Here is a 22,120-nt window from a genome sequence, read left to right as displayed (position 1 = left end):
CCTCCAATTCCAGGCTCTGCAGTGGTGGCCACACCTCCTGCTGCAGCCCGACCTCCTCCTCCTCCTTCAGTGGGCCTCCGACTGCTCTGAAGGGCTCTGAGGGCTACAGTGTGGAAGTCTCATGCGCCCTGACACAGCGCCCAGTCTCTGCCTGCCCCGCCCAGGAAGGAGGAAGGAGGGAGGGAGGAAGGAGGGAGGGAGGAAGAAGGGAGGAAGGAAGGAGGGAGGGAGGAAGGAGCCTCCTGGTGGTGGAGGCAGCAGGTCCAGGAGGGGAGGGGAACTGGAGCAGGAAGCTGCCTCACACAAAGCTGCCAGAAACCAGGCAGATGTCAGACGGCCCTTCCTGGCCCAGTCTGTCCTCGTGTCACCTGCTGTTCCTGCTGAGTTCCAGCCTGTGTGACCCAGGTCGAGCCAGTTCCTCTGAGCCTCTGTAAGAGGGATGGTCACAGCCAGCTCGGAGGATTAATGGAGATGACAGGCATCGCCCTCCGGGCCCGTGGCCTGGCACCAGCATCTTGGCAGGTTTCCAGGGCCAGCTGTAGAGGGAAGAGGGCTGGGCCACCTCTGAAATGTCCAACGGGAGCCCCGCGGAGTCTGGGAAGGGTCTGTGTGTATGGGAGAGGCGTGTGTCACAGACCCTGGCTGGGTGCAGAAAGGACACAAGACATCACTTGGTGGACTTGGGCATTAGTAGGAGAAATGAAGACAGCGCACCCAGCAGGCGGAGTTGGAGGAAGTAAGGGGCTCTGCCTCTTCTGGGGCCCTGCCCCTTTCGAGTCAAGGGCTTCCCTTGTCTCCTTATCTTAGCTTTCCATATCTTCTCATCCATTAGTATTTCTGACTCCCCACTCCACTAGTATTTCATGCTGCAGAGAGCTCCTCTGGACATGCATCCTGGGGAGAAAGGGTGGAATGATCTGGGAAAATGAGCAAGGGCAGAATTCCCGGGATGGGGGGCATCCAGCGGCCATTCTCGAGGGCGCTGTGTCCCATGAACCACAAGCCACGGTGGGGGAAGTCTTGTCCACTTGATTACTTCTGGAATTGTCGATTGCAGATTGAAACTGGGCTGATTCCCTGGGAATTAATGCATCATAGGAAGATCCTGTGGGCTGGTTGTAAATAAGCGGCATTGGGGGAGACCCTGCCCCTCCATGGGCCCTGCCTGGAGACGGCAGTGGGATGGAGAGAAGCATGAGACCTGAGGTGTGGGATCTGCCAGAAGGGACTGAGGGAGAGGGGTGTGCAGGGGGCTCTGTGCCAAGTAGACCGAGGACCAGAGACCTAGACTGGTCAGGAGAGTGATGGTGGGCTTCAGCGCACTGCACCCGTTGGCAGAGTTCCCCAGATAGTGTGGGAACCAGCCTACCAACTGCCCCACGCACACACACACAGACACACCACACGCACCCCCACTGTCAGATTCCCCCAGACTCACCATGGGATCCCCCTCCAGGCACCAGCTCCCTTCCTCAGGGGGCAGTGTGGGTCAGCGGTTAAGGCCTGGGCTCGGGAGCTAAGTGTCTGGGTTCCAGCCTTAACTCCATCACTCTCTTTCCGTGAGATCTTGGCCACTTAACCTCTCTGTGCCTCAGTTTCCTCATCTGTGAGATGGAGGATGAGGATGGTCACTTCCACCAGGAATGTGAAGAGTCAGTGAGGTGATAGCGTGTGAGACTTGGGGCAGCCTCGAGCACAGGTGGGCCGTGAGATGAAGCCCACCCCCGAATGATCTTTGGGGACATGTCCAGGGTCTGGGAAACCTTTCAGACGGGTCTGGGGGCTGAGCAGGAGAAAGACTTGGGGAGCAGTGGTCCTTGTCCAGGGAACCTCCTCAGATTCGAGCTTCAGCTTATCCCAAAGGCCACCAATGCCCTCTCCCGGGGGCTGCGCTCATTTTGCTTCCTGAGGGCCCAGGGCCGGGTGCAAATAGTATCTTCCTGAGCACCTGTGAGGGCCGAGTCGGGCATGGGGTGGTTGGAGCCCAGCTGACTCGGATTCAGGGGAGGACTTCATCTCACCTCTCTGAGCCTCAGTTTCCTCATCTGTAAAATGGGAATAGGGAGAGTGTCTTGCTCAGATAGTTGTTGTGAGGCTTAAATGAGGGCATGCTTGTGGGGTGTTTACCACCAGGCCCGCTGTTAGCATAAGTGGCACCCGCGTCTGTCGTCTCATAACTCATTTAAATTAGTCGATGTTCCAGGTCTGCTCGTCCCGGAGATGAATTGAGTTTGCACTATCAGTTCGCCTCCTCTTGGTGTCTTGCAAATTTACCAACTTGCAACATCTTAGCGGATGCTCTTCTCTCCTGCACATGACCTTCAGCGCCACTTCCATTGCGTGGTTGATTCTCGCTTTTTCTGGAACTATCTGGCTTGTTCACAGCTTCTCATTTTCACTCTTCCCTACTCAGAGAAAAAGAAGGCAGATCAATGCTTCGTAAGTGACAATATAGTTGATAGAAGCAAGAAACACTATCTACAGCTTCATCTCCCACTTGTTAAAATTATAAAACCAATGTTGTTATTATAATTTACCATTTCTACACTTTATTTTCACTTTACCCTTTGAATTTATGGACCATTATGTCCGTTACGGACTTTCAGCCTTTAGGAGACTCAGCCTGTGCTGTTGAACTATAACGAGTATTTCCTTTTGGATGTCAAATTGTCGCATTTTGGCCGATAGGAGCCCCGTGAAGTTATCTCCTGTCTCCTTTCTGCATCCCTTGCTGACACTCCAGAAGGCACACACTTGCTTTCCAGCAATGACACCGCGGCCCAGGCCCATCTTCACCTTCTCCTGCCCCAAGACATGGCATCACGATCCTCTCTGGGGGAGGAAGAGGGCAGAAGGTGGCACCAGTCCTTCTGGGAACCACAGGCAGGACTGGGAGGGCAGGACTCGCCCCTGCAGGGCAGAGGGAGACCTCACAGCACCTTGGGACTTGTTTTTCAGAAATCCATGCCCTGCGTGGGTGGCTCAGATAACAGAGAGCAATAGGGCTCTCCAAACTTGCCCTCATCGAGCGCAGACCTCGGGTTGAAATGGTTCGATTCACCTTGTCTTTATCATGTTGACTTTAAGCATGTTTGTTTGCTTGGTTTTATGGAGTCTCTCGTATTTCATTTTACAATACAAATCCCCAAACTGCCTCCAGTGCCCGGCCTGTCACCACCTGCATCATGGCTTGTAATCCTCAAGTGCTCACTGTCTGCCAGGCTCTGTCTTAACGCCGTGTTTTGGGTACCATGGTTGTTCCCTTAGTACAGATAAGGAAACTGAGGCACAGAGAGTTACCATGATGCTGACGATGCAGCCAGTCTGCCTCCCTTGTCTCGCCCTCCCTCTCTTCCCTTCCTTCCTCTGCCTATAATGAGCTTATGGGGTCATCTTCCTTAATTTCCCCCATCTATTAATATATCTGTTCATTTATTCATTCACACACTAAACATCATGTATTGATCACCTACTAGCTCAGAGTTTGCAAAGGTGAAAAGAAGTGGTTCTCACCGTCCAGGAACTCACATCCTGGTGGGGCCAAACCTGGGGACCACAGAGGCCCTTTCAGATGTCCTGGGAGGGAGGATAAGGCAGAGAGATGGAGACGATGAGTGGGTTTGGGGGATAAACAAGAGGCAGGAGCAACAGATGAGGGTTGACTTTGGGGATCAGTGCCAGGAATGGGGCTGACCCTGTGCTCCCTGGAAGCTGTGCTGGAGTCCACATCTCCACACATTCTGTTCAGTTCTCTCTCTGCCAACACACCCACCTCCCTAGATAGAGTGTCTCAATCCTCTTGTGACAGGAGGGAGCAAAGACTCCAAAGGCAGGTCCACAGCCAGCTGGCAAGACTCTGCAGATGATGAAATGCCCCTTGTTGGGGGGATTACACAGGGTCTTTCCTATTTGCCTCTCATTTCCACTCCATCTCAGCTCTGGGGCTCAGGCCTCCATCTCCCATCCAATAGCCCCTCCTCCTCCTGTGTACCAGGCAGGCAGCTGAGACCCAGCTTCCTCAAAGAACTTGTTTGTCCTGAAGGCCTCCCCAGTGGGGGCTGTTTATCCCCCAACATCTCTGACCCTGGGTACCACAAGAAAGTCCGATTCTCCTAGTCTCACCGCTACCTCCAAACCTCTCCTTCCCTAGCATTCACGTAGCCACCTCCTCGGATGGCCCCACGTTCTCCCAGCCTCGTCCCTGACATCCACAGGCCCGTGGATCACATTCTCCATCACAGGAGAAGGGCATCTGGGCCCAGGCTGGTCTTCTCTGTGTCACTAGGCATCCTTGTAGATGCTCTTCTGAGCTCCTGGCCAGATATTTCTGCCCTTACCATTTAATTACAGAAGGTAAGGCAATGGAATTAACTTTCACAATAATAAACATGAGAGGGTTACTTTCCTGAAAGAATTTATCAACTCAAGAGATAATACAAGCTAATGCCATAAATATGATGAAAAAATATATAATTATATTAATGGGATTATGAATCTACAGTGGATTATTCCGGAGTACAGCTCCTATCTTGAGCACATGTCACATGAGGAAGTTAGTCTGTCCCATGAAAAATCCATGGTATAATGTTTATTAAACTGAGGTATTTGTATGGGAACCTCTGAGGAAGCTCTACAGAGCTTTGGCCAAAAATGGAATAGCTTACTCTGGTCGGCTTTTTAAGATGGGAAGTAATTTTATTTAAAATTGATATTTCATGGCATAAATTTTGGAAATTTCATAAATTTCAGCATAAAAATAAAGCTTCAAAGAAATATTATGTTTTCAGTGGATAGCTTTGGGCGTGTGAACATGTGACTGTTCTTTATTACGGCCGCCCGAGTTCCTCCTGTGGAGGAGGGCTGGCCTCTGTCAGAGGCACAATATGGATTGGATGGACCAGTGTTTGATTGAAATAATTTGTTTCAGACTAATGTATTCTGAGAGACAAACACTAAATTGAGGAATACTTTCAGAGCAAAGTCTTTTCTATTGAGAATGTCATAGTGATTCAAAAATTTCATGTGGGAGTGAGATCAGCATCATGGCAGAGTGATCTTTCACGTAAACTCTCCCTGGATAAGACACAACGAATACGACATGCGCATACCAACAAAGGACACTCACACAACACAAAAGGGCATCTGAGAGACCATCGCAGCAGCACATCTGAGAGTGGACGTGCTGAACCCCCTGGAGGAGTGGGGAGAGGTAAGGAGAAATGCTCCCGCACCCCATTCGATCTGTGACTCTGGTTCATGCAGGTCCCATATGGGGGGGTGTAGGGGCAGCCCTCTGTGGGAAAACCATCACTCTCCAAGTTCTCTCACAGCCTGTGGGAAAATCCCACACAGAGGAGTCTGAACCACAGTGGCGGTGCCGTCAACATCTGAGCACCCCAGGAGAACAGATAGCGAGGGAAGAACCAGAAGATCCCCGGGATCAGGCAGGCAAAAGAGAGACTCCCCTCGCCCCCACACGCCCCGTGCTCCCGCACAACCAATAAGCTGGAGCACTCACAGATGGCAGTGGGCTCAGAATACACAGACCTTGACCCCCACCCAGTGGCGGCATGTGGAAACAGCAAGCAGAATTTGTTAAGATGAGGAGAAACAAGGCAACTTCAGCAGGCATGATGCAAAAATGTGTTAAATCTCCAGACCTGACGGAATGTGACGAGCACCCAGAAATCAACGCTGAAGGCACAGAAATGTATAACCGAAATGACAGAGAACTCAAAATAGCTATCATAAAAAAGCTCAATGAATTACAGGAGAACACAGAATTTCTTCACAAAAGAGATTGAAACCATAAAAAAAAACAACCAATCAGTATTGTTGGAGATGAAAAACACAATGGAGGAGATAAAGGAAAATCTGGAATCTTTAAAAAACAGAGCTGACAACATGGAGGAAAGAATTAGCATTATTGAGGATAAGAATGCAGATATCCTCCAGATGAAGGAGGATAGAGAACTAAGACTAAAAAGAAATGAAGAAATTCTCCGAGAAATATCTGACTCAATTAGGAAATGTGATATAAGAATTATAGGTATTCCTGAGGGAGAGGAGTGGGAAAAAGGAACAGAGAGCTTATTCAAGGAAACAATAGCTGAGAAATTTCCAAATCTGGGGAAGGAGCTGGAAATACCAGTAAACGAAGCCAATAGATCGCCTAAATATATCAACAGGAACAGACCCTCTCCAAGACATATAGTAGTAAAGCTGGCAAAAGTCAATGACAAAGAAACAATATTAAGGGAGGCTAGACAAAAAGAAAAAATAACATACAAAGGAATTCCCGTCAGGCTCTCAGCAGAAATTTTACAGGCTAGGAGGGACTCGAATGACTTATTCAAAATTCTGAAAGATGAATCTTTCAGCCAAGTATACTCTATCCAGTGAAAATATCCTTCAAATATGATGAAGAAATAATAACATTCCCAGATAAACAAAAGCTAAAGGAATTCATGGCCACGAGACCCCCCACTATAAGAAGTGCTCAAGAAGGCTCTCATGTCAGAAAAAAAAGAGAAAGGGAATGCAAAGCTTCAACCAAGGAGAAAAATAGGTAGACAAAATCAGAAAATTAGTAGCTCTCTATCAGAATAGGTTAGCAAACACTTCAATACCAAAATCAAAGATCAAAGGAAGGAAAACACTGAAAATAAATATAACCTCATCACTTTAGACACTCACAACACAAGATGGAATAAGTTGCGACAATAATAACTTAGAAGGGGAAGAGGAAACGGATCGAATCGACTTAGTCTAAGGAAATAAGTGGTCATCCAATAATGGGCTATCTGATCCATGAGATTTTTCATACAAACCTCAATGCAACCCCTAAGCAAATAATCAAAACAGAATCACATATGATAAATAAAAAGAAAACTAAAAGAGTCATCATACAGAACTACCAAACTGAACTGGTCCAAACACACGGGTTGAGAAACAATGGAAATGCAAAAGAACAGGAAAATAAGTGATAAAATAGCAACAGTAAGCCCTCATATATCAATAATGACTCTAAATGTAAATAGATGGAATTCTCCAATTAGAAGACACAGAGTGGCGGGATGGATTAAAAAGCAAGACCCAACAATATGCTGCCTCCAGGAAACACATCTCAGCTCTAAAGACAAACACAGGCTCAGAGTGAAAGGATGGAAGACAGTACTCCAAGCTAATGGCAAGCAAAAGAAAGCAAGTGTTGCCATACTCGTATCAGACAAAGTAGACTTCAAGATAAAACAGGTAATGAGAGACAAAGAGGGGCAATATATAATGATAAAAGGGACACTCCACCAAGAAGACATATCAATTATAAATATATATGCACCCAACATAGGAGCACCAAAGTACATAAAGCAACTATTATCAAAACTAAAAGGAGATATTAACAACAACAGTAAGGGATCTTAATACCGCACTTACATCAATGGAGAGATCATCCAGACAGAAAGTCAATAAGGAAAGTGTGGACTTAAATGAAAAACTAGATGAGATGGACTTAATAGACATATATAGAGCACTCCATCCAAAAGCAGCTGACTACACATTTTTCTCAAGCACACATTGAACATTCTCAAGGATAGATTCCATGTTGGGAAACAAGGGAAGCCTCTATAAATTTAAGAAGGTTGAAATCATAATAAGCATCTTTTCCAACCATAATGCTATGAAACTAGAAATCAACCACAAGAAAATAACTGGGAAAGTGACAAAGATGCGGAGATTACACAGCATGCTACTCAACAACCAATGGATCATCAATGAAATTAAAGGGGAAATCAAAAAGTATCTGTAGACAAATGAAAATGAAAATATGCCATACCAACTCATATGGGATGCAGCAAAAGCAGTCCTGAGAGGGAAACTCATAGCAATACAGGCCCACCTTACAAACAAGAAAAACCCCAAATAAGCAAGCTTAAAGTACGCCTAACAGAACTAGAAAAGGAAGAACAAAGCCCAAAGTCAGTAGAAGGAGAGAAATAATAAAAATTAGATCAGAAATAAATGAAATTTAAACAAACAAACAAAAAAACAATAGAAAAGATCAATGAAATAAAGAGTTGGTTCTTTGAGAAGATAAACAAAATTGACAAACCCTTAGTCAGACTCACTAAGAAAAAAAGAGAAAAGTCTCAAATAAATAAAATTACTAACAAAAGAGGAGAAATTTCAATGGAAACCACGGAAATACAAGGAAGTATAAGAGAATACTATGAAAAACTATACGCCAACAAATTGGACAATCTAGAAGAAATGGATAAATTCTTAGACTTATACAACCTCGCAAAACTGAACCAAGAAGAAATAGAGAATCTGAATAGATCGATCACAAGTAAAGAGATTGAAACAGTAATAAAAAACCTCCCACAAAGTAAAAGTCCAGGACCAGATGGCTTCTCTGGAGAATTTTACCTAACATTCAAAGAAGATTTAATACCTACACTTCTCAAACTATTCCAAAAAATAGAGGAAGATGGAATGCTTCCTAACACATTCTATGAGGCCAACAGCACCTTGATACCAAAGCCAGATAAGGACAATACAAAGAAGGAAAACTACAGACCAATATCCCTGACGAACGTAGACGCAAAAATCCTCAACAAAATATTGGCAAACCGAATACAGCAATACATTAGAAAGATCATACACCATGATCAAGTGGGATTTATACCAGGGACACAGGGATGGTTCAACATCCACAAATCAATCAATGTGATATGCCACATTAACAAAATGATGAATAAAAACTGTATGATCATCTCAATAGATGCAGAGAAGGCATTTGACAAGATCCAACATCCATTTATGATAAAAACTCTCAACAAATCGAGTATAGAAGGAAAGTACCCAACATAATAAAGGCCGTATATGACAAACCAACAGTCAACATCATACTCAATGGGGAAAGTCTGAAAGCCATTCCTCTGAGAACAGGAATAAGACAAGGGTGCCCACTCACCACTCTTATTCAACATAGTACTGGAGGTTTTGGCCAGAGCAATTAGGCAAGAAAAAGGAATAAAAGGAATCCAAATTGGCAACAAAGAAGTGAAACTCTCACTAATTGCAGATGATATGATTTTATATGTAGAAAACCCTAAAGAATCCATTGGAAAACTATTAGAAATAATCAATAACTACAGCAAAGTCGCAGGGTACAAAATCAGCTTTCAAAAATCAGTCACATTTCTGTATGTCAATAACGAACTAACAGAAAGAGAACTGAAAAAGATAATTCCATTTACAATCACAACAAAAAGAATAAAATATCGAGGAATAAATCTTACCAAGGAGGTGAAAGACCTATACAATGAAAACCATAAGACATTATTGAAAGAAATCGATGATGACATAAAGAAATGGAAAGATATCACATGCACAAAGATTGGAAGAATAAACATAGTTAAAATGTCTATATTCCCTAAGGCAGTCTACAGATTCAGTGCAATCCCAATCAGAATCTCAATGACATTCTTCACGGAAATAGAACAAAAAATACTAAAGTTCACATGGGGCATCAGGGTAATGTCGGCTTCATAGAATGAGTTAGGGAACTTCCCCCCCTCCTCAATGTTTTGGAAGAGTTTGAGAAGGATAGGTATTAAGTCTTCTTTGAATGTTTGGTAGAATTCACCAGGGAAGCCATCTGGTCCTGGACTTTTATTTTTGGGGAGGTTTGTGATTACTGTTTCGATCTCCTTACTGGTGATTGGTCTATTCAAATTTTCTATTTCTTCTTGATCCAGTTTTGGAAGGTTGTATGATTCTAAGAATTTATCCATTTCTTCCAGATTGTCGAATTTGTTGGCATATAGCTTTTCATAGTATTCTCTTATAATCTTTTGTATTTCTGGAGGGTCCGTTGTGATTTCTCCTCTTTCATTTCTGATTTTACTTATTTAGCCTTCTCTCTTTTTTTCTTGGTGAGTCTAGCTAAAGGTTCATCAATTTTGTTTATCTTTTCAAAGAACCAGCTCTTGGTTTTATTATTTTTTTTTTTTTTTTTTTTTTTAGTCTCTATTTCATTTATTTCTGCTCTGATTTTCATTATGTCCCTTCTTCTAGTGATTTTGGGCTTTGTTTGTTCTTCTTTTTCCAGTTCCTTTAGGTGTATAGCTAGATAGTTTATTTGAGATTTTTCTTGTTTGTTGAGATAGGCCTGTATTGCTATAAACTTTCCTCTTAGAACCGCTTTTGCTGTATCCCATAAATTATGGCATGTCGTATTTTTGTTTTCATTTGTCTCCAGGTATTTTTTGATTTCTCCTTTGATTTCTTCATTGACTCAATCGTTGTTCAGTAGCATTTTGTTTAATCTCCATGTATTTGTGGTTTTTCTGATTTTCTTCCTATAGTTGATTTCTAGTTTCATACCGTTGTGGTCAGAAAAGATGCTTGGTATTATTTCCATCTTCTTAAATTTATGTAGACTTGTTTTGTGGCCTAATATGTGATCAATCCTGGAGAATGTTCCATATGCATTTGAAAAGAACGTGTATTCTTCGGTTTTTGGATGGAATGTTCTGTATATATCTACTAGGTTCATCTGTTCTAGTGGCCTTCACTTAAGGCCAATGTTTCCTTATTTATCTTCTGTTTGGATGATCTATCTGTTGGTGTAAGAGGAGTGTTAAAGTCCCCTATTATTATTGTGTTACTATTTCTCTTTTTATGTCTGTTAATAATTGCTTTATATATGTAGGTGCTCCTACGTTGGGTGCGTAGATATTTACAAGTGTTATATCCTCTTGTTGGATTGTTACCTTGATCATTATGTAATGCCCTTCTTTGTCTCTTTTTACAGTTTTTGTTTTAAAGTCTATTTTTTCTGATATGAGTATTGCTACCTCAGCTTTCTTTTCAATGCTGTTTGCATGGAGTAACTTTTTCCATCCCTTTACTTTCGGTTTGTGAGTGTCTTTAGGTCTGAAGTGTGTCTCTTGTATGCAGCATATATAGGGGTCTTGTTTTTTTATCCAATCAGCCACCCTATGCCTTTTAATTGGAGCATTTAGTCCATTGACATTTAAAGTATCTATTGATAAGTATGTACTTACAGCCATTTTTTAACTTTTTTTTTCTCAGTATTTTGGTAGTCCTCTGTTCCTTTCTTCTTCTATACAGACTTGATGGTCTCTTTAGTTTGACATCTGTCTGAAAGCTCTACTCTTTAATTCCCCTCCTCCCTCATTTTATGTTTTTGATATCATATATAACCTCTTTTTTGTGCATTTGTATCCATTACCCTCTTATCATGGAAATAGGTAATTTTTCCTACTTGTAGTCTTCTCTTTTCCCCTTCAATCAGTCCCTTTAACATTTCTTGTAGCACTGGTTTCTTGGTGGCAAACTCCTTTAATTTTTGCTTGCCTGGGAAACTTTTTCTCTCTCATTCCATTTTGAATGATAACCTTGCCGGGTAGAGTATTCTTGGCTGTAAGTTTTTTCCATTTAGCATATTAAATATATCGTGCCACTCTCTTCTAGCCTGTAAGGTTTCTGCTGAGAAGTCAGCTGATAGCCTTATGGGGTTTCCTTTGTATGTAACTTGTCTTTCTCTTGCGGCTTTTAGGATTCTCTCTTTATCTTTAATTCTGGATATTTTGATTACGATGTGTCTTGGTGTGGGCCTCTTTGGGTTTATCTTGTTTGGTGCTCTCTGTGCTTCCTGTACCTGGATGTCTGTTTTCTTCCTTAGGTTAGGGAAGTTTTCATCTATTATTTCTTCACCTAGATTCTCTGCCCCCTTTGTCTAGATCTTCTCCTTCTGGGACACCTATAACACGGATGTTAGTGTACTTGATGTTGTCCCAGAGGTCCCTTAGACTGTCCTCACTCTTTTTAATTCTTTCCTCTTTTACCTGTTCAGCTTGGGTGATTTCTTCTAGTCTTTCGTTCAGCTCACAGATCCGTTCTGCTGTATCCTCTACTCTGCTTTTGAGTCCCTCTAGTAAATTTTTCATTTCCAGTATTGTATTCTTCATTTCTGATTGGTTCTTTTTTATATCTTCCATTTCTTTGTTGACATTCTCACTGAGTTCATTTATTCTTCTTCCCACATCAGTCAGCATCCTTAACACTCTTTGTTTGAACTCTCTGTTGGGTAGGTTGCTCATTTCTGTTTCACTTAGTTCCTTTTCTGGGGTTTTCTCCTGTTCCCTTACTTGGAATGTATTCCTTTGCCTCCTCATTTTGCCTCTTTCCCTGTGCTTGTGTCTATGTATTAGGTAGGTCAGCTACATCTCCTGCTCTTGTATAGGTGACCTTATATAGGTGATGCCTTAGGAGGCCTACAGTGTGCTTCCTTCAGTTCTCAATGTTCCAGGAGTGACCCCTATGTGGGCTACGTGTGTATTTCTGTTGTGGCATGTTTGTTCTCTCTGTAGGTGCCCAGGGAGGCTGAGTTATGCTCCTGGTGAGCTGTTGTAATGCTCAGCTGCTTGTAGTTGTTGTGGACCCTTCAGTCTCTTTATCGGGTGTGGGGAGCCCCAGCACAGTTGGCTGCAAGTTCTAATACCACATTTGTGTTGCAGTATTTCTTTGAAGTGAGTAGGCCCCCAGCATGGCAGGTTGTTAAGCTCAGGGGCTTACAATTGCTATAAGCCTCCAGGTTTTAGGTCTCTTGTCAGCTCTCTGAGGAGTGCAGCTGGGTGGGGCTTGCCTCAGGCACAGGAGCACTCAATTGTTTCAGGCTTTGGAAGGTGGGCCAAACCCCCTATGTGAGTCTTTGAGAAGCACAAGTCTTCTACAACTGACAAGCCCCCCTGCCCACAGGACCACACACACAGTCAACACAGTCAACACAGTCCTGCCTGTGTGTGCACCCTGACCTCCTGAAGCGGACCCAGTCTCTCCATGGTGGGAACCCCATACACTGCACCACTGCCCCACACTCTCCACCCACTCCTTGTGCACGCCCTGCCCCACTGAAGTGGGCTCAGTCGCCAGGCTGCAGAGAATCCAGTCCCCAATCTATGCAGGCCCACAAGTTGCCTGAGGGCTTATTGTTGGGTGGGGCCCATCCCTAGAGTGGGCTGCCTGCCCTGGCTGAGCTGGATTAAATTGGTGCTCTAGTGGGTGGGGCAGATCCTGGGCTAGCAGGCCCCAGGGAGAACTCCAATGTGTCTGCTTCAGCACGCCCACACCAGGCCACAACAACGGCTGCTGCCAATGTCCCAGTCCCTGGAGAGGTCTAACCTCTCACTGCGATGCCCTCAGAGCCTATCAGGTGAGTCTCTTTTCACCAAAGCACTGTGCACCTTTTTTTCTGGTGATTTTAGGTTGCTTTCTGAAATGAGTGAGTTTCTGTGTGGGCCCTTTAAGAGCCGGTTTTAATTTCTTTGTGAACCAGCTTTTTTGGGGGTACTCCCCAATGTTTTAGTAGCAGGCAGAGTCAGATATTATGCCACTTGTCTCAATTGTGCTGGGTCCACAAAATGCCTACAGCGGGTGCGCTCCCCTGCTCAGGGCCCCGCTCCTCCAGGGAGGGCTGTGGACCTGTGGGCTGCTCCCAGGCAGCCGTGAAGCTGGCGTTTTTTCTCTCCAGAAGGGAATTTTTGCCTCTTCCACCTCGATTAGGATTGTTGTTTGTTGCAGTAGTTCCTCTTATCCAGTTTTCAGTTCTCTCTCATGGGTAATTTTTCTATGATTGTAAATTGGCTGTGTCTGCAGGAAGAGGTGAGTTCAGAGTCTGCCTACACCACCATCGTGACATCTCCATTTGGTTCTTTTTTATGCAGTCCAATTCTATGTGAAACTTTTTATCTTGTTGTCTGTTTTCTCCGTCTTTTTCTTTATTTTTATCTGCACTTGACAAGAGTGTGTGTTCTCCAGTTGTTGAGTGTAGTGTTCTGTACATGTCAGTTATGCCAAGTTTGTTCAGAACTTGATGTGTCTATTGATTTTCTTGCCTACTTGTTGTGTGGGGATGAAGGACTCATGAGTTTTGGTAACATTTTGTTTCTTGATTTGGGAGCTGGTTATATAGATGTGTTCCTTTTGGGAAAATTCAAGGAGCTGTGCACTTATAATTTATGCACTTTCTGTATGTACATTATACTTCAATAAAACATTTAAAAATATTCAAAAGACCATTTTCTTTTCTGTCAGTCTTTTTAAAGAAAAAATATTATTTTGCCAGTGACAGTTCAGAAACAGAAATGACCAATAGTATCAAATATTTTGCTGCTGAGAATTGGTGAATACCTTCTAGCAATTAAAGGCTCATTACAACAATGGTACTAAACTCATTGTTTTAGCTTGACAAACGTCCAAGGGCACAATTATATGGATGTTAAAAGGACACAAATCTGAAAGACCTTTGACTTCTTTAGACACTAATTTGGGGGAAAAATACTTCTTTTAGGCATTTTTGTGAACTATATTTGTATCTGTCAAGCTTACAGTAGTTTCTCATTAGAACAATTTTCTGTCTATTTATGCTTACCTTTAATGCTAAGATACTCTTTTAATAATAGGAACGATTAGAGAAAGAGAAACCACAGAATGATGGAAAGCCCATGAGTGATAAAACCTTTGAAAAGAAACGTAAATAGTTTTCCTGTGTCTTCACCACTAAGTCACACAAGTGGTGTTGCATCCTGGCATTCTGAAAGACCATGCTGATTTTTTACTTTGATCTGGAAAATTTCTCTACATTCTTTCATTTGTTTTAAAAGTTGATTTCAAAAATTGGCTGCTTAATGTGGTACAGATTTAGGAATATGTGCAAAACGGTGGGGGTCCATGTGGAGGTTCAGGTCCTTCAAGGGGAAGCTTCAAGTTTGATAACAGCAATGGGATTGTGAAATTGATCACTGACTAATGATCTGTTTGATGACAGCAATAAGACTGTGAAATTGATCACTGAATAACTAAGACTGAAATATGTAAATATATAATCAGAATATTTGGGAAAGAGTGCTGCTAGGGAGGGATAGTGATTCTTATTCTCTGTGTTGTCTTGTACGTTTATGGAGATTAATAAGAACTCGGAGGACATTATAGCACTTAAAAGAGTTTGTTTTAGGTAGAGACACTAAGACACCAACAACTCTGCTCAAGAGCATCCCCATTTCTGTTCTGGGCCCTCTTCTGGCACCCCATCAACAAGTAAGGAACAACTTCTTTTTATGTCCCCTTTTTTCCTTTTATAAAAATTAATTATTGCGAAAGTCACTCTATTAGGTGAGATATATTCTTCTAAAGCCCTTTTGCCTCTTATAGTTCATTGTTTCGGGAGTTCTTAATGGTCAATAGGGATCAGAGATACTCAGTCAGCTCACACTAAGGAAAGGAAGCTAGACCATGTGTTTTACTGAAAATGCTGGGAGTTGGAGAGGGAATGGGGTTGGGGTAGCTAAGCATGAACTGAACAATTGCCTTTTCCTTCTGTTTACTACTCTAGGCAAAGAAATCAAGAAATCCAAATTGATTTGAAGCCAGTCTTTTAATAATCAAGATTTTCATGCAAAATATGGCAACTTAGACGAGTGTGCTAGGTATGATCTGTCAGCTATTAAGTTTTAACAATTTTTATTTTATAGTCAAGCATCTTTATGTGAAATATTTACATTATTATTTAAAATCAGAATTAAGTTTGAGTTTTTAATACATCAATAATTTGTAAGTTTTCTTCTGTGAAGATTATTATATTAAAAAAATAGTAGTTTACCCATTTCCATAAGAATAGGTATCCTGGCATTCTAGGAAGACTACTGCCATGACACTATATAATAACATCAAAGAATCTGAGTGTGGTTTTATGAGGAAGGTGGTGCTGTGTCACATATGCCACTTAACTTCTAGATGGGTGTGTACACGCCCCATTTGCTAAATGGATGTGGACATCCATTTGCTGTTAATATTGTTTGTGGCTATAAAGGAGCCACTGCCATGTTTCTATGGTAAAGCGATCACAACAGAATTCTCCTGAAAATAGGGCAATGTTTAGTTTCCCCTTGGGCCCCACAGGCAGAATTATAAACAGTTAAGATTAGGAGAGAGTCAGCATAACGTAAACGACCATGATTTTTTATATATGTTGCACACATATAGTGTATAACAACTGCATACCGATTGACAAGCAAAGTAATTTTAAGGAAACATAAATATCTTTAAAATTATTTATCGAGCCAGTGCCGATGGTTCGGTTCCCAGACAAGGAACCACACCACTCGTCTGTCAGTAGCCATGCTATGGCGGTGGCTCACACAGAAGAACCAGTAGAACTTACAACTATACACAACTATGTAGTGGGGCTGTGGGGGAGGAAAGGAAGAAAAAAAGAGGAAGCTTGGGATCAGATGTTAGCTTAGGGCATATGTTCTGCAAAAAAAAAGTATCAAGAAAAATAACATGTCATGGAAAAAAACATGTTTTTCTTTCATTAAAGATAGACTATTCTCGATTTTCAGCTATATTTTTGGACATTATCTATAGATCTATTTAGAATTCCTAGCCAATAGGGTGATCTCAAGATGGACAAAAGAGATTAGAACTAAAGATAAGTTATTTTCAGGAAAACTTTGTCCATATTACCTGTCTTGGCTGAGCATCGAAAGAAAAATTGTTATTCTGATGTAGAAAAAGTTTAAGGAAATACTTTTTTTAAAAGAATACAGAGTAATTGTTGTGAGGCATGGAATGTGAAAAATAAATGAGAAATAAAAGTCACAAGCATGTTTCATAAGAGGTAGAGGAAAGCATTAAAAAAAGATTGGAAAAGACCAAGTGCTGGTTGACTGGGATTGAGAGAAGCATGTTCTCGTATTTTAAACTCAATCATGTTCTTTTCTAGTAAAAGTTCTGCAGCAGTATATACACCTTCCTTCTCAGCAAAGACTTCTGTGATATCACTAACTGGTAAGTAAAAATCTGAGCTCTTCAAAAATTTGCTCAATTTCATAAAATATGATTTTCTTTAAATGACCTATTTCTTTATTTCTAGATACAAGGTTTTTCCTAAATTTATATCTTTATCAAATACCTAAAAAATTAAATTTTTTCCTAACAATTGAGAAAATACTTGACTATACTATTTTGTCTTCACTGTGTCAAGACGCAGAGTTCAATTCTTGTAGAAGAGGAAAAGGACGGTGACAGGATAGGATTTACCGTGTCTGCGGACCTGCTGAGGCACAGACTAAGTGTTTGTGCAGTAATTTTTAAGGAAGTTAAAAACAGTAGGGATCACCGTGGATCATATGCAGCTAAAATTTACAATATTAGAGATTTGAAAGTTTATACCAGGGACTGACAAACTTTTTCTGAAAGGGCCAGATAGTAAATATTTTCGGCTTTGTTGGGCAAAGTGGTTTCTGTCACAATTGCTCAACTCTGCTGTTAAGTGAAAGCAGCCATACACAATATATAATGAGTAGGTGTGGTTGTGTTCCAATAAAACTTTATTTACAAAAACAGGCAGCAGGCAAGATTTGGCCCACAGCCTGTAGTTTGCTGACCTCTGTGTTATGTAATACAACAGAGAATTATACTATGAATAAGGGAAAATATACTCTTAAAAATTTCTAGTGGCTGTAAGTATAAGTTTTAACTTTTTGCCTTGGAAATATTCATTGAAAATTGTAATATTGACCTATGGCAATTTTTTAGTGTAAATAATAGCAAATATACTCAAAGGTCTGAATTTTTTTTTTCAGGCTGTTATAACTTCAAGCTCTTTTTTTTTTTTATTGAGGTCATAATAGTTTATAACATGGTGAAATTTCAGTTGTACACTATTATTTGTCAGTCACCATATAAATGTGCCCCTTCACCCTTTGTGCCCACCCCCAACCGCCTTCCCCCTGGTAACAGCAAAACTATTCCCTCGGTCCGTGTATTAGTTTATCTTCCAATACAAGTGAAATCATGTGGTGTTTGTCTTTCTCTGCCTGGCTTATTTCGCTTAATATAATACCCTCAAGGCCCATCCATGTTGTTGCAAATGGGACGATTTTGTCTTTTCTTATGGCTGAGAAGTATTCCATTGTATATTTATACCGCATCTTCTTTATCCAGTCATCAGTCGACAGACACTTGGGTTGCTTTCACTTCTTTGCTATAGTGAATAATGCTGCAATGAACGTAGGGGTGCAAAATCTCTTTGGATTGTTGATTTTAAGTTCTTTAGATAAATACCCAGTAGTGGGATAGCTGGGTCATATGGTATTTCTATTTTTAATTTTTTGAGAACTCTCCATACTGTTTTCCATTTAGTTACATTTCCTTTTTAGATTACCTTTTGAGTATTCTTTCTTCCTCTTACTTCTTATTGTGTTCTTACTATTCTCACGAAGAAAATATATGCACTCATTGGCTCCTCTGTAAACAGTGGGTTTTCATTTGCCAGAACAGAACATCTTTCTAATATTAAAGCATTGACATTCATATACAGTATACAGAGCAGTTCTCCAAGGTAGACTGACTATCAGAAGAAACCTGAAAGAATTTGATAACAGTTGAACTGAAGTTATCAACATTTCTTGAAGTGAGGGCCATAGATAATAAAACCAAATGTTGAATTCTTTAGGGAACATTTCAGGGTTTGAGAATTTTATTTACAATATAGAGTGCCTTTAAAAATTGTAAATGTGTATGGAAAGTCAGTTTGAATTAGTTCAATTTGGAGCTAATGGTACAAATGATTATAGATGTCCGTGAGGGGTTCTTCAAACTTGGATGGGTCCCATTGGCCTCTTGGAGATGACTTCACCCAGCTATAAATGAAGATATTTATTCATGAACTTGTAACGCTTCTTGCCAAGAAATTTCTTTGCCTAAATCATTAAGAATATTGATTCAGAACTGGTTTTTAAAAGTTTTAATTATGTGCATTAATTTCTTTAGTTTTTACTTTGCCACCTCCTGTCACCTTGAGAATCAAGAGAGTGTTGATGACGTACAGATCCTAAAATTTAACATCCAAAGTCTTAAATAAAAGTGTGTATTTTATAAGGGTAAATCTTTTACTAAAATATTTGGAAAATACTCTATCCCCGTCTCTATTTGGGGGACAGAGAATATAGGTCGAATGAATTATCTCCTAGGTTATTATTATTTATTACTCAATGAAGTACAGAGTGAGGAAAATGTCACTATACAATTACACATCTGATCTATGAAGAGAAAATGGGAGCAAAATGTCTCCTAACAATGGATTCGGTATTCGCATGGAGAAGAGATTTTATTTACTTGTGGGACTTAAGACGGGCGTCAAGACAATTGTGTCATTGAGGTGAACCTTCAGTGTGCTAGGATTTTGAGAGGCAGGGACGAGTGTGGAATAGCACCCCGTGCAGAGTATGTGTCATCAACAGGAGTGGGTGGCGGTGTCTTCAGGGAGCACCTGCAGGCCGGTTTGGCTGGAGCGTGCAGTGAGTGTAGGAGAGTGGTGCTAAGTGAAACGGAAAGGAAAGATCAGTCATAGCTTGGAAGATTGAACTGAGTACTTTTCCCTTAACGTGAGGCCATCATTTCTGTTTGGTGACCTAGGCCTGTCGTCAGCTACAGCATTCCATCCAAGGCTATGTGGGCTCAGCAGACTGGAGGAAATAGAAAGAGAGTGCTAGGAAGGATTCAGGGAAACGAACTGCGGCGTATCCATTGTTCGTGGGTGTGAAAATCCATGGAACTTTTTAGAAAGCAGTTGGGGAAAGTTTATCAGGAATCTTTTTAAAAATACTCTTTGACTCAAAAAATCTCATTTCTAGTGATCTATCAGGAAGCAATAAAATAAAATACATAAAATGTGATAAAAATATGTCATAATGTGTACCCTTGATATGATGCGATGAAAATAGCACTTTACCTCTGTCATCCTCCCTCAAACACATAACCCTAGTCTAATTGTGGAAAAGCATCTGATAAATTCTAATAGAGGGGCATCCTACAAAGTATTTGACCAGTACCCCTCAAAACTTTTTAGGTCATCAGAAACAAGGAAAGGCTAAGGAATTGTCACAGACAGGGAGAGCATAAGGAGACCTGACAGGTAAATGTAATGTGGTATGCTAGATGGGATCCTGAGACAGAGACAGACATTTAGATAAAAACTAGGGAAATCTGAACACTATGGATTTTAGTTAATAATAAGGTATCACTCTTGGCTCTTTGATTGTAACAAGTGTGGCGCACTAATGTAGGTGTTAATAGTAGGGGAAACTGGGTGAGGGGGTAGATGGAGATTCTTTGTACTATTTTCTCAATTTTTCTATAAACCTGAAGTGTTTAAAAAATAAAATCTATTTTAACAAATAACATTTACAATAACTTTAAAAACATTAAGTGCTCATGGATAAATTTAACAAAATGTGTGCTATGTGTACACTAAAAAATTCAAAACATTGCTGAATGAAATTAAAGAAGACCCTATATAAATTGAGAAATGTACCACGTTTATGGATAGGAAAACTTAATATTGTTGTGATGTCAATTCTTTTTAAATAGAGCCAGAGATTTAATGCAATCCTGGTCAAAATTCGAGCAGTCATTTTGTAAAAATTTACAAGCTGTTTCTAAAATTTATTTTGAAATTTACAGAACTGAGTATAGCCAAAATCGTTTTGAAAAAGAAAAACAAATTTAGAGGACTTAAACTACCTGATCTCAGCACTTCCTAGCAGACTCCAATAATTAAGACCATGTGGCTTACACTGACACATATATTCAGTTGAGTTTCGACAAATGCTCCAAGATGAATCAATGGGGACGGGATAGCGTTTTTAAAAAATGGTGCTGGAACAATTGGATATCCATATTAAAACAACCTGAAAAACTGAACCCCAATTCTTATCTCATACTATACACAAAATTAACTCAAAATGTATTATAAACTTAAGCATAAAAGCTAAAACTATGACATTTCTGAGGAAAATATAGAAGGAAGTAAGTCTTTGATTTTGGAATAGACAAAGATTTCTCCAAACCATAAAAGAAAAAGTTAACATATTACACTTTATCAAAATTTAAAACTTGTGCACTTTGATATAGAGGATTAAAAAATAAAAGGCAGAACAGAGATTGGGAGAAAATATTGATATTACACATACGTGACAAGAACTCACATTCAGTGTACACACAGAAATCTTTAAGCTAATTTTGTTGTTAGTGCTGTCGAGTGGATTCCAACTCCTAGCCACTCTGTGGACAGCAGAGCGGAACCCTGCCCGGTCTTTTAGCGCCATCCTCTCACCTTCGGGCGCTGTATCAGACAGCGCTCCCGGCTATTCACAGGATTTTCATGGCCAATTTTTTCAGAAGTGGGTGGCCAGGTCCTTCTTCCTGGTCTGTCTTAGTCTGGAAGCTCCACTGAAACCTGTCCCCCATGGGGGACCCTGCTGGTATTTGAAATACTGGTGGCATAGCTTTCAGCATCACAGCAGCATGCAGCTGCCACAGTGTGACAACCGACAGACGGGTGGTGTGGTTCTTGACCGGGAAACGAACCCGGGCCATAGCGGCGACAGCCCCAAATGTTAACCACTAGACCACCAGGGCTGGTTGTCTATATGCTGATGACTCCTAAATTTCTGTCTACAGTGTGGACTTCACCTCCAGATCCAGCTGCCTTCCTGACATCTCCCCCTGGATATCCAAGATGTATTTTTTTTTCTGGTTTTTTTTTTTTTTTTTTTTTTTTTGCTGAGGAAGACTGGCCCTGGGCTAACATCTGTGCCCATCTTCCTCTACTTTATATGGGACGCTGCCACAGCATGGCTTGCCAAGAGGTGCATTGGTGTGCGCCCGGGATCCAAACCGGCGAACCTCGGGCCACTGCAGCGGAACTCACGCACTTAACCGCTTGTGCCACCAGCAGGCCCCCTAATAGGTATTTCTGAGCCAAATGTTTCAGTCTGAACTTTTGAACTTGCCCCCAGACCTGTTCCTCCCACAGTCTCCCCATTTTGGTAAATGGCAAGTTGTTAAGGCCAAAAGCTTTGCGATCATCTTTGCCTCCCCTCTTTCTCTCTCCCCCACTTCCAGTCCACTAGCAAAGCCTGCCCCCTCTAGCTTCCTAATAGATCCAGGGCAACTGCTCCTCATCACCTCCACTCCACCACACTGCCCGAGCGGCAGCACCCTGGTCTGGATGGTCACAGTGACC

The 22,120-nt window shown here is 41.5% G+C and overlaps 1 protein-coding gene and 1 long non-coding RNA gene across 7 annotated transcripts in view; one reads left to right on the top strand and one right to left on the bottom strand.

Annotated features, from left to right (window-relative positions):
• LOC101406319 (alpha-1-antiproteinase 2-like) overlaps window positions 1-22,120 on the bottom strand; it is a 39,875-nt gene that overhangs the window by 11,460 nt on the left and 6,295 nt on the right. The window contains exons 1-2 of one of the 6 annotated variants that reach the window (XM_087448000.1): window positions 3,514-3,569; window positions 1,439-2,405 (exon numbers count right to left, since the gene is read on the bottom strand). The exons of 4 other annotated variants lie outside the window; for them this stretch is intronic. The gene's annotated coding sequence lies outside the window, so the exon portion shown is untranslated. Of the gene's footprint in view, window position 1; window positions 1,408-1,438; window positions 2,406-3,513; window positions 3,570-22,120 lie in introns of those variants that run through there. One more of the 6 variants, XM_087448001.1, reaches the window with a different exon arrangement.
• LOC106802463 (uncharacterized) lies at window positions 15,426-21,627 on the top strand. The gene is made up of 3 exons (XR_015556116.1): window positions 15,426-15,515; window positions 16,814-16,878; window positions 21,556-21,627. It is a non-coding gene; the product is annotated as an uncharacterized LOC106802463 (long non-coding RNA).

The sequence above is a fragment of the Ceratotherium simum genome, chromosome 24 (assembly GCF_057802395.1).
Source record: "Ceratotherium simum simum isolate JZ-2026a chromosome 24, ASM5780239v1, whole genome shotgun sequence".
NCBI classification, from domain to species: Eukaryota; Metazoa; Chordata; class Mammalia; order Perissodactyla; family Rhinocerotidae; genus Ceratotherium; species Ceratotherium simum.
The sequence above is the reverse complement of the archived record's forward strand: the minus strand, read 5'-3'. Positions and strand labels throughout refer to the sequence as shown.